We start from the raw sequence: 12,579 nt of genomic DNA, 5'->3' as shown, positions 1-12,579 counted from the left end.
AATAAAATACATAAGAATTTTTTTTTTGGATGTACATTCAGTAAGAATCCTACCCAGAGTACCTAAACCAAAAATTAGCAGTTTGGACCTTTGATTACAGATTTACAGCCATTTTCTTCAATTTATGCATAAATTAGCATAATTAATTGATTAAAAATAGATTTGAATATTTGTGAAATAATTACCTGTTCAGATTTGTAGATTACCTTGTGGGTGACGAGTGTGCCAATTTTCCTTGCGATCACGCGGTCAACGGCTGAGATCTTAGGGGGGGGGCCCAATGAGCCCCCCCCCCCCCCCCCAGTCCTACGAGGCATCAAAATAGCCCAGTCTTTTTAGGGTTAAGGGGTGGGGTAGAGGAATACAGTTATGTGTTTTGTTGTGGAAAAGGGTCACTGTTACCATGGTACATAGATAACATTACTTCTCATGGCATGATAAATGGTAGTCATTTCCTACCCCCCCCCCCCCCTTCCTTCAAACGCCAAGACTTTGTACAGAACTCTTGTGTACAAGTTAGTGTCACATGTCTTAGTGTTTCAGTGTTGTGAATGAAGAGTAGTCTGTGGTAGGGTGCATATTAGCAATGTTAGAGGGGTAAAACTTTCGGACCAATCGTGATCGGTGAAACTCGTGAATGCAAAAGCCATTGTAAGAGTACTGATCGGATTTCTCTTAGTGTCGGAGGCAGTGAAATATTTGGTCCTAACAGATTTTTTTTTGGCTCGAAGAAGTTATTATTGACTTCAAAGTGCATTATCCGTAATCCGCAGAGTCAAGATTCGCATGTATTAAAATCTTGACTCTGTTAGTGTCTATTTGATGAAGACTAGGGATTGAACTTTGTAAGTTGCAAGGCAAACCCACTCTGTATTCAAGTTTACCTGAACCCTTTTTATGCCACAGACTTTGGACAGTGTGTACTATGCTATGGAGTTTTCTGTGCCAGCCAGCACTCAAAGGGTTAATTAACAAGGCAGAGTCAAACAAACAAAATTGTTGAAGTCTTTCTAGAGATTAAAGGAGTTTTCTAATCTCAAATTTTCTATTTTTTTCTCAAAACAGTGACATGAATCACAATCTTATGTGTAAGTAAGCAGGGCTGGAGGCTGTAGTGCCATCATCTGTCAAATGCCCACCAAAATTATTTTAAAAATAATTTTTCCCATAAAATGTTGAGCAGCTTTACCAAGCACCCTGTAGGAAGACAATTGCCGTAGCTACGGTGTCACTACTCAAGAATGATTTGTCAGAAAGGATGGCTTTCCTTCTTTTCTTTTCTTTTTTTTTTTTTTTTTTTGGGGGGGGGGGGGGGAAGGGGGGGGGGGTTCATTCAAGATTTGGAGATTTTATGAAGATTTGTGTGCAGTCCAGTGGGGAAACTTGTATGTCAGGGACATCATTTCCCCACTGACCTCCCAATTGACCTTCCCGACTAATATGCATTGATTGTGATCGTTTTTCTAGCACAATGATCACTTGACATTCTGGTATTCCATTACTCTACTTATCTTTTGCAATTTCAATAAAACTTTACTGTTTTTGTGTGATTTTGCCTGTATCAGTTAATCATGGCGTTTTCTGTAAAGTATTCATGAACTGCACAGACTCATTTTTGGTAACTCTGCTCACGCAATCAACCACAGCTGTGTGTGCAGGTAGCTACAGGAATAGTAGTTTAAAGGGACATGTCACAAAGCATTTCAAGCCTGTGAAGAGTTTTGGCAATTGTAACAAATACTGTCTAAATCTATGTCTGTGGTTTGAAAAAACGCTATATAATGAATGGTGTGAAAATGAGTAGCAGGAATGGTTTCATCTTGGCAGCCAGCTGTTTTTTAGCCAAAAAAAGCATTTCTGCATGATTTGTTTATGTATATATTTTGTCTCATCATTATCAGCTGCAACGATAGGTAGACCCCTTTGCAATGTATTGCCTCACTTTGTGAGGTGATTTATTTTGTGCTCTGAAATAATGTAGTTACAATGCAGATTGAGTTTGGTCATTGAGTGGTAGCACAAATGTGTGCGCTACATTTCAGACTTGGGGGACCTCTTTCGTGTCAGGAGTTGTTTTGTGGTTTTTTTTTTTTTTCTAAATTCCTGTTGTAGACAAATGGTACTGGGGAAGCCCAAGGCAGAAGGGGTTCCTGTCCAAGGATTATCTAGATTAAGAACTGCCTTTCCTGTCACAGCTTTCGGCAAACATGATGTATGGTCAATATAGAATCTACTGCAGGACCTGAAATTTGGAAACAGTATTATGTGGGAGGCAGCACGTCATTAGACACAATGTCTGTTTTCTTTTACCTGTATTCTACTTTTGTCTCTTTCTTTCTCTCTTTCTTTCTTTCTTTCTTTTTGTCAGAAGGGGGAAAACTTAGTCTTGCTCTCAAATCTACTCATGACAAATGCCTACTAAAGGCCGCACAAACAAAGTGGTATCCATGTTTGTTCTTTTATGAGAGAACTCAAATATGAAAGGACAGCATTGATTTTCACCAATTGCTAGTTTAGGAAAATATTTGCAGTGTGAACATACCTTTCCATCAAACTTGAAAACTGATGCAATGACATTGCACTTGCATGTTGAATCTGCTGTAGTCAGAATCTCTTCTGTTTGGCTTTTCTTTATGGCCCATTTGAATATTGTAGATCTTATCTTTAAGATTTTTTTTTTTTCTGGGGGGTAGATTGGTTAATTTAATGAACAACATGTTCTTAACTATGAGTCTGTCATTGTATGGCATGGAGATTTTGTGGTCATTTGGTGCGGGGGAAAAGCAGAAAGGAGGAACAGGGTTGTTATTGGTTACATCTAGTGGAAGGCTTTTGAGGATTTGCAACATGAGAATTATGTTTTCAGATTGTTGTTGTTTTTTTTATGCCTCCGCCACATAGTGGTGCCGGAGGCATTATGTTTTCGGGTTGTCCGTCCGTCCGTCCATATGTCCGTACGTCTGTACGTCCGTCCGCTTTCATTTACGCAATAACTTGAGTAATATTTACTGGAATTTTACCAAACTTGGTCCAAGTATGAAGTAGGATGGGGCAATGATTTGATTAGATTTTGGGTGAAATCGGCAAAAGGTCAAAGGTCAAAGGTCAAGGTCAAATCATGAAATTTATCCGTTTACGCGATAACTCAAGACTGTATGGAGCAAATTTCACCAAACTTTGTTGGAGGATGATATATGATGGGACAATTACTTGATTAGTTTTTCAGTGAAATCGGACAGAGGTCAAAGGTCAAAGATCAAGGTCAAATCCTAAAATTTATCTGTTTACGTGATAACTCAAAACTGGATGAAGCAGCTTTCACCAAACTTGGTCCAAGGATGATGTATGATGGGAAAATTAGTTGAGTAGATTTTAGTGACATTGACATGAGGTCAAAGGTCAAAAGGTCAAGGTCAAATGCTAAAAATTCAATTCAATAGTTTATTTATTTCCATCATCACAAAGAAAGAAAAGAAAAAGTTGACATAATCCAAAGTGATACAATTTTTTTTCATTTCTCTTACACTCGTCCGATAAAGGATTTTTTTCAATACAATATAAAGTATATTATACACGAATAGTGTCGTAAAAAAGAAACAATGCACTTTGTCATGGCAACAAAAATAGTAAATAATCACAATGATGGAAAACAGTGTTCCACTAAAAAAGCCACGCTTGTAAAACGTGGAACACTGGAACAAAACAACAGCACCAATTTGTTATACCAAATAGACATATTCATTTAAATTCTTCTATATACTATTGTACATTTTACTAATTGATATAATGATGTTGATACTATGAACAATACTTACTAGGATTTTAGGATGCAATCGTATAAACTATATAACATATCACATTTGTGGCACAGACACTATGGGGCCATGTGTGCCAGGAAAATTGAATGGAAAAAGGTATGCAATCGGCCACAAAAAAACATAACGACGACAACAACAATAACACAATACACAGAAATAACAAAATTTGAGGAAATGCACTCAGACAGATACTGGACAACGAAGAACGAGGAAAAAGTAGCAGGGAAGAATAGAGAAGGAAAAGGAGAGGGATGGAAAAGGTCTGTGGACACACTACAAAATCTCAAGGAAAAGTGAAACATGACGGGTTTTGTTGCTATTTCCCCCATATGTTGCTATTTCCCCCATACCTATGCAATGCCCGCAGTTATTTTCTTGAAACTTAGTGTAGACATGTACTACTGCATAAAGATTCTCCAGAGAGAGTTTCATGTCATAAGGTCAAAGGTCAAAAGGTCAAAGGTTAGGTGAAAATGTTGCAATATCACATTTCTCACAAATGGTTCAATGTATCTTCATGGAACTTGGTACATATGCATGTACTGACTGGCAGGGATTATCTAGGGAATTTAGGGGTCATGGGTCAATAGTCAGGGGTCTAAGGTCAAGGTCAACTCCTCAAAATGTTACTATTTCCCTCATATACTAGTATATGCAATAATTGCATTATTAGTTTTAAAATTTAATATGTACATGTATTACTGAATGGAGATTCTCTTGGAAGTTTCCAGCCAGAAGGTCAAAGGTCAAAGGTTAAGGGTCAAAGGTTAGGTTTAAATGAAAAAAAAAAAGATATTTTTGTACTTTAATTACACTCTTCCTTCATACCTTGAAAATTATACTCAATGCATAAACTTATAATAAGGTCGGTCAGAAGTCAGTAAAAATTTTCAATTCCCCAAATATGTGCACCTGTACTCTTTAATAGACAATTATAGCAAACCCAGTTCGTGGAAAGTGAACATTCAAGATATTTCTGATAAACCTGTTATTTCGATATTTTGCCAGGTATGTGAAACTGTCATCACACATTGTGAAGTACATTGTACTATACACCTATTGGGAGAATCATGCATTATGGCGGAGGCATCAGTCGCCGTAGCGACATTTCTAGTTTTGAGAAGCTTCTATTTATCATGGAAGCAATGAAAGCATAGCATGAGACAGGATCATTAAAAAGATCAAGTGGAATGATTGAAATAGTAGTGAACACTTGTCATTTCATCCCCATTAAATCCTTTTTCGAGTGTTAATTTAGAAGTTGTTTGCATCTTGGAGGCTTGGAAACATGATAAAACATGGCAATGATTCTTGCTTGATTTTTTTTTTGTTTTTTGTTTTGGTAGTGTTCTTGCATAGGTTGCCAATCTGTCCTTACAGTTATACAAGGTGTATGTCTGTCCATCTTTAGTCAGCGCTGTTGTTTCCAGTAAGTGCCGACACCTGAGAAGGGCGTGGTGTGCTAATGAAACTTGGTGTTTATATCCTCAACATATACTGAAAAGTAGTGACCAGATGTTGAATCAGACGTTCAGGCTTCCAAGCCAGAATCTTATCACTTCAAGCAATAACTCAAGAAGCAGATAATTAGCAATCAATTATAAATCAGCAATCAACCTTGCCTGATTTATAAGCTCTGATTTATGAATTACTCGTCAAATTCGGAAACAAGCAAATACAAATGTATTGACAAAGTTGATACATGTGTATAGCAAATTTATGAACTATGACAGCAATTCACCAACAAAATTTCTTTGAAAAAATTTGTAATAAGAACCGCAGATTTAGTTAAAGCCATGAAATTCTGTTAATGATAATTATGATCAAACATTAACCAGTGTACTTGAAACTGTGATACAGCAAATCTTGAAATTTGTCATTGTATATGTCACAGAAGATGGGCTAAAGGTCAAAGGTCAAGAATCCTTGAACATTCTAAGATAGTCGTACAAAGAACGAAGTTAAAAAAAAATTGGCAAAATCAATTTTTTTTTTTCCATGGGTAGCTGTCTTTGAGTACGGAGGTCCAGAGGTTAAGGTATTGCATTTAATTGTAATCAGCTGTGAGCTTCTCCAAGTGTTTGCTGTGATTACTGCAAGAATTTGTTTTGTTTTAATTTTCCAGTGAAATGTTGAGCCCCAAGTAATCAAAACAAATGTATTGGAATGATTAGGAGTGAGCATAATGTTCCCAGTTTCTCTCTGATTTTTCAGACATCTGTTATTTTTACACATCAGTGCAGTGGCCTTTATTCACCATTTTTATATTTGTCATTCATATCATGTGATGATTGATGGTGATGCAGGGGGGGGGGTGGAAAAGGATATGGGAGATATGGGTAATCTTTACATAATATGTAGAGGTAGTGGAACTTGGCCGTCATGGATAGGATTACCCTTCCAGCATTCATATTACATTCTTATTCCCCTTTTATTTTGTGATCACCATAATTAAGATATTCAACAAAACAACAGTGGTAAATATACTAGTACTTGTATGTGTAAGTTTCTTTGAATACAGGTGGCTATTGAATGCAGTATTGTTCAAACAAATTCATTTTTTTTAATCCCAGAAGTGTGATATGATGAGCAGCCAGACATTGACAGATTGAATCCATATGTACAAGTGTGATCTTAAAGATGGTACATTGTACATGGATGGTTTATCATGGACAAGTGTGTTTTTACTCCTTTCTTTTTTTCCCCCTTCAGTTTTAGTGATAATGGCAAAATGCTTGTGGCAGATCAGTATTACATTGAATCATTATTTTAGCTATGATTTTATATTCAGGAAGCTTTTGTCACGATATCAAGAACATTTTCGTCACGTCTATCCTCGAATCAAAATCTCTAAAATGGAAAAAATATATTGAATACTGTACTTTTCATCACAGACTATCCTCTTTTTCAATCTCTATGAATTTCTCTTTTAATGATATGAAAATTTTGATACCTGATGAACAATTTAATCCTAAATTTTATTTATGTAGAGTTTGGACATTACCTTTCTTTTTTTTCAGCACACTGTACCACCAACTGGAATTGGGTAATATCAGGAATTCTGCTGCGATCAAAGTTAAGGATATGAAAGCAATTCAACTCCATACATCTGATGGACAGGCATTTTCCTTTTCGTCTGTGGGAATGTGTTTCATAACAAATTTATTTCGCAACTTGCCTCTGTGGCAAGTTGAGACAGATATTATGTAATGACTGTAAACTCAATACGTGGACTGCTATTGGGAATGGTGTAGCTTTGCAATGCATTTAAAGAAATGTATGCGTGGATGTGGCGTGAAAATTTGTATTGCATATCTGTAAATAAAATAAATGCCTCCGTACCTCTGCTTTCTGTAATCTGTGAAGTGGACAATTGTTTTATTTGTGTGTCACATAAAGCTTGTGATAATTGCTGCTGTGAGGTTGTGAAGAGAGATCCCATTATGGGCTTGTTCAACAATCACGTATGCAAACTAAAAAGCGCTCGGGAGAGCACATACCTCTACCAAGCAGCTCATTTCCACCCCTATTATGATTTATACCTCGTATTATAGTCCTATTTCATCATCTGCATTGTTACATTCCTTGATCATCAACAAAACACACCCTCACTGCGGACAAGCCATCTAATTGACCATACCAAGAATCCTCAAAAAGAAAACAAAAGAAAATCCAGTATCCAAACAGTGATATACTGTATACGCCGTTATTTTCGCGTACAGATATTTTCGCGAATCGACACCAACGCTTACATTAATACTCTATTAACAAAGCACATGGAGACAATTTCGCGTGTTGTTAAATTCACGATCCAACTGCAACTCGCGAAATTCATGAAAATTAAACCCTCGCGAAAATAACAGCTTATACAGTAGATCACTGCCAAAGTTCGGTCATGTGTTCATTGTGTCATCAACTTACCCTGAAAATTTTCATACAAATCCATTCATAACTTTTTGAGTTTCTTTGCAAACAAACCAACACTGGCAAAAACATAACCTGGGCGGATGTGATTTGGGCCTACATGAGGCGATGTTGTCATTACCTCACAAGTCTGTTATGTGCATACAAACCTTTATTGAACTTTCTGTTGATATGAATAGAAGAAAAAAGGAATTAAATCATACATACCAAGTTTATAGATTCAGCATTGATTACTTTACTGTTGCTGAATTGACAGTGAAAAAAAAATGGTGAAACATATCCATATTGTATTTACACATATTTAACCTTTACAAACCAATCATAAATTGTGTATGTTTAATTGTGATTTATACATACAGTTGAACCTCTATTATCCGGCCTCCCTTTATCCGGATCTCTCTATTATCCGGACGCAATCTCGCCGTGATTTTTTTTTTTTTTTTAAATAATTACGGGAAGAAAGGGGGATTCCCAACTAGTGTCCTTGAGAACTCCTACCCAAACACACATGAATTACATATTACTTCCAATATGATTAACATACATTGCATCAAATTTCCTTCCAAATTGCTTACCTTCAGACATTTCAACATCCCGAAACATACCCAAATGTAACAATAAAAAGGTTGCAGTATACACATTACTACATGTGGTACTACAATGGGCCACATCAGTACATGTGTATGTATATGTACATGTATAAAGCATTGAGTCTCCCGTATCCGGCCAAATCCCTTATCCGGATGAGCCCCGGTCCCGACTTGTCCGGATGCGAGAGGTTCAACTGTAATTGAGACAGATAAAGAAATGAAATGAAATCATATCACTGGTTTGCCAAAACTTTCTGCAAGTTTTAATGTTTTGCTATAAAATCTTCATGTAGTAACCGTGTTGCCTATACATAATACTCTTGATGTATTAAACTTGGACAAGAGTTCTTGCACATACATGTATAATGTGGATACATGGATCGTACATGGACAGTTTTACTCAGCCATACTGTATGTATCTGAGTATGTGAAACTCGAGTACTTGTAATGTGTGAGTGCATGAAAGTTAAGTGTAGCAAAAAAAAAAAGCTGCTGAAAACTGCTTATCCAATAAAGGCGAGCCAACGGAGTAAAATGAGGTCAAGAGGGGCCTGAGCTTTCGATCCTAGCAGAATCTTCGTCAGAGGCAAATTGACAAACAGGCAGGGAAAGCAATCATGTATAAGGACTTCACACAACAAGAACAGTCAGGGACAGGCTTGGTACATAGAACAAAGAAAACAGAGGAGAGGGTGGGAGGTCACAGGCAAGGAGCCCAACGGGTAAAGGGAGGGGGATTAGAGCAGGTGTGTGTACAGACAAAAGGCAGAGGAGGGTCAGTAATAATCATGGATCATGGGAGCAACCATTGAAGGAAAAGGATGAATAGGGAGGCAACATCAAAGAAGATAAGGAACACCAGAGGGATAAAGAAAGGGAAAGAGTGAAAAAGCAACAGCGAGGGGAAGGGGGGGGGGGGGGGGGCTGAGCAAAGAGAGAGCCCTGAAAGGTGTACCAGGAGGAGGCAACAAAATGAAAGTAATCAAACATATCATATCAAAGTATATTTACACACACAGTAATGATAATAATGATAATTATAATAACAATAATGCTAAAGATATTGATAAAAGAAATAAAATAAAGCACATAATGAAAAACAGGGGGAGGGGGGCAAACAACATCCGAAGGAGAGAAAATTGTATACATTGTATGTTGCCCATAAGCAGGCATAGGCATAATATTTAAAGCACAAATATGTATAAACAAACAAAACCAGGTGTGTGTATGTGTAGGTGGAAAAAGGCTGTATGAAAGAGACTCGGACTAGAGGAAGGACTCAATTGGGAATAAAAGGGTCTGCAATTGGAAAAAACGCAAAGGAAGAACAAAATGAAGGTTAAGTAATACCTCGTGTGTGTATACATCTCTCCTACATACTGCAGTCTCTCTCTCCCTCTCCCTTATACTCCACACAGCTTTGCTAATTAACCACCTCTTGCTCTCTCTCTCTCTCTCTCTCTTCTCTCTTTCTCATGCTACATATTTTTATGCATCCGCCACGAAGTGTCGTCAGAGGCATTATGTTTTTGGTTTGTCCATCCATCCGTCTGTCCTTCCATCTGTCCGTCCTTCCGTCCGTCCTTCCGTCCATCCATAATCAATTTTTGTGGACAGCGTAACTAAAAAACTGTTTGAGGTATCCTAATGAAACTGTACATGTAATTATGTATGAGTGGGCGAAGTTGTGCCTATCAACTTTTGGGTGCTCATGCTCGAGGTCAAAGGTCAAAAGGTCAATATCAAATACTCAAAATTTCACCATTTCCGCCATATCTATGCAAGGCCTGAAGGTATTTTCCTGAAACTTAGTGTATATATTACTGCTAAATGAGGATTCTTCAGAGTTTTGGGTCATGAGGTTAAAGGTCAAAGGTCAAACATCAAGTGAAAATATTAAAATTTCACTTTTTCTCCATGTGATCCCGCAAATGGTTGAAGGCATCTTCATGGAACTTAGTACATATGCTTCCCCCCCCCCCCCCCCCCCCCCCCCCCGTATGCATGTACTGACTGGCAGTGATTATGTAAGAAATTTGGGGTCATGGGTCAAAGGTCAAGTCAACTCCTTAAAATGTCAATATTTCCCTCTTATTTATGCAATGCCTATAGGATTTTTCTTGATACAGAATATATACATGTCTTACCTAATAGAGATTCTCTTGGAAGTTTCATGCCAAAAGGTCAAGTGAAAGTGCTAAATTTCACTTCTTCCACCATATCTCGAAAGTGACTCAAGGTATCATCATGAAACTTAGTGATTATCTATGCATGTTCTACCTGACAGTGATTCTCTTGGGAATTTTAGGGTCATAGGGTCAAAGGTCAAGGGACAAAGGCCAAATTAAAATGCTAAAATTTTACTATTTGATACTGAAATTACACTTTTTCTCCATACTTTGAAAATTACTTTATGCATAAACTTATTAAAAAGTAAAAAGTTAAGTAAAAATCCCCAAATCCCCAAATACCTGCACTCTTAAACAATGTAGCTATTCATGCAATTCTTGCCACCGACAATAGGCGATATCAAGGCGATATCAAGTGATATCGCAAGATACCTCCGATATCGAACCTCTAGGGCCGGAGTAGTGACTTCCAGTTATTGATTTGCGTGTGTGCTTTTCGATTCGCGACCTTGCCAGCTTTGTTTTGGATCCAAAGAAATATACATGTATTTGTTTAGACTTTAGTTTATTTCTATAACTATCCATTACACCATGGGGTTTTTCTGTGAGGCAGCAGAGTGTACTTCTGATGATGCTAAAAGGTAAAAAACTGGACAAATATCCATGCACCGAGCAGTAGAGGTGCACCACATGCACAAGCCGTGCATCGAGCTAGCTCGCATGCATGAAACCGGAAGTTACTGCCCCGGCCCGAGAGGTTTGATATCGGAGGTATCGTACGATATCACTTGATATGGCCTATTGTCGGTGGCGAGAATTATACCTACATAGTTCAAGGAAAGTGAACATTCAACACATTTGTGACAAGCCTGTCATTTTGATATTTTGCCAATTATGCGAAATCATTATCACACATTGCCAAGACATTGTATTATTAGGAGAACCATGCATTATGGCGGAGGCATACCAGTCGCCATAGCAACATTTCTAGTTATTATCTGTCTTGGTTATGGCAGTGCCTGTCAGGGGATGTGGACTTGCATGGGTGTTATGTTAACTGAGAGTATGATAACGTAAACAGGGAACCTGTATGTCTGAGACAAAGACTATTAATAACACAGTAAGTGACATCCTTGTTTGTTTGTTTGTTTGTTTGTTTTTGATAATTGAGACCTGCATGTGACATGAGTATCATGTGACAACATGGCCACCAACCTGTTCTCAGTGGCCTACTGTCTAGGTTTAACGCCCCCCCCCCCCCCCTTTTTTTTTGAGTGGTCTCTGTATGTACGACTGCAGAGGGTACATGGATTAACAGCAAAAGGAAATCACAGCTTGAATAGCAGACAGAGCATCAGCACTCTATTACACATACAATGTCTAGAATGGTTTCTTTTTCCCCGTTTTGCTTCCAAAATGTTTTCTATCTCCGCGACTTGCCCACTGTACGATGCCGTCAGTTCACAGAACTTTGATCTCCACAAAAAGTAGACACATTACAAGAAAGCCATACATCATGGTATCATTAGAGCTAATCCCTTTTTATTGATTAGAAAATGTCATTCCACATATACAAGTATGTACCGCATGACATGTTATGCGAGAATAATACATAAGTGCACTCTACAAGATATTTACACACTGTAGGTAATGAGGATCTTCCTGTATTTTCATGAAAAATTGTATGGGATCGCATGAGAAATGAGTGATAAACATGTGGGTAGTCCCACGTAATGAGATGTGTGCTGTTCATATACATTTGTTACTCGATTTATGGTGTAAGATCATTATAAAGGAAAGCTTAAATCAAAATTCTACCTCTCTAAATCAACTTGTTTATACTTCCCCCAGAATAAGCAACACTATATCCAATGATCTGCAAAAAGCAAATACAGTGGGCTCTTGTTATATAGGTAGAACACAAAATCATCATATGAAAGTAATTTCTCTTGGCCTGCAGTATTTTGTATACCACTGTCTTTCTAACCCTGGTGTAACAAGATATTCGTTACCACAAACTGGTTTCAAGTTATTATGACAACATGAGTGTCCTATCTGATGAATGCACTGCAGTGGATAGGCATCAATTACAAATTTATGGAAACAGACTGCATACAT

The sequence above is a fragment of the Diadema setosum genome, chromosome 7 (genome assembly GCF_964275005.1).
Source record: "Diadema setosum chromosome 7, eeDiaSeto1, whole genome shotgun sequence".
Lineage (NCBI taxonomy): Eukaryota > Metazoa > Echinodermata > Echinoidea > Diadematoida > Diadematidae > Diadema > Diadema setosum.
The sequence above is the reverse complement of the archived record's forward strand: the minus strand, read 5'-3'. Positions refer to the sequence as shown.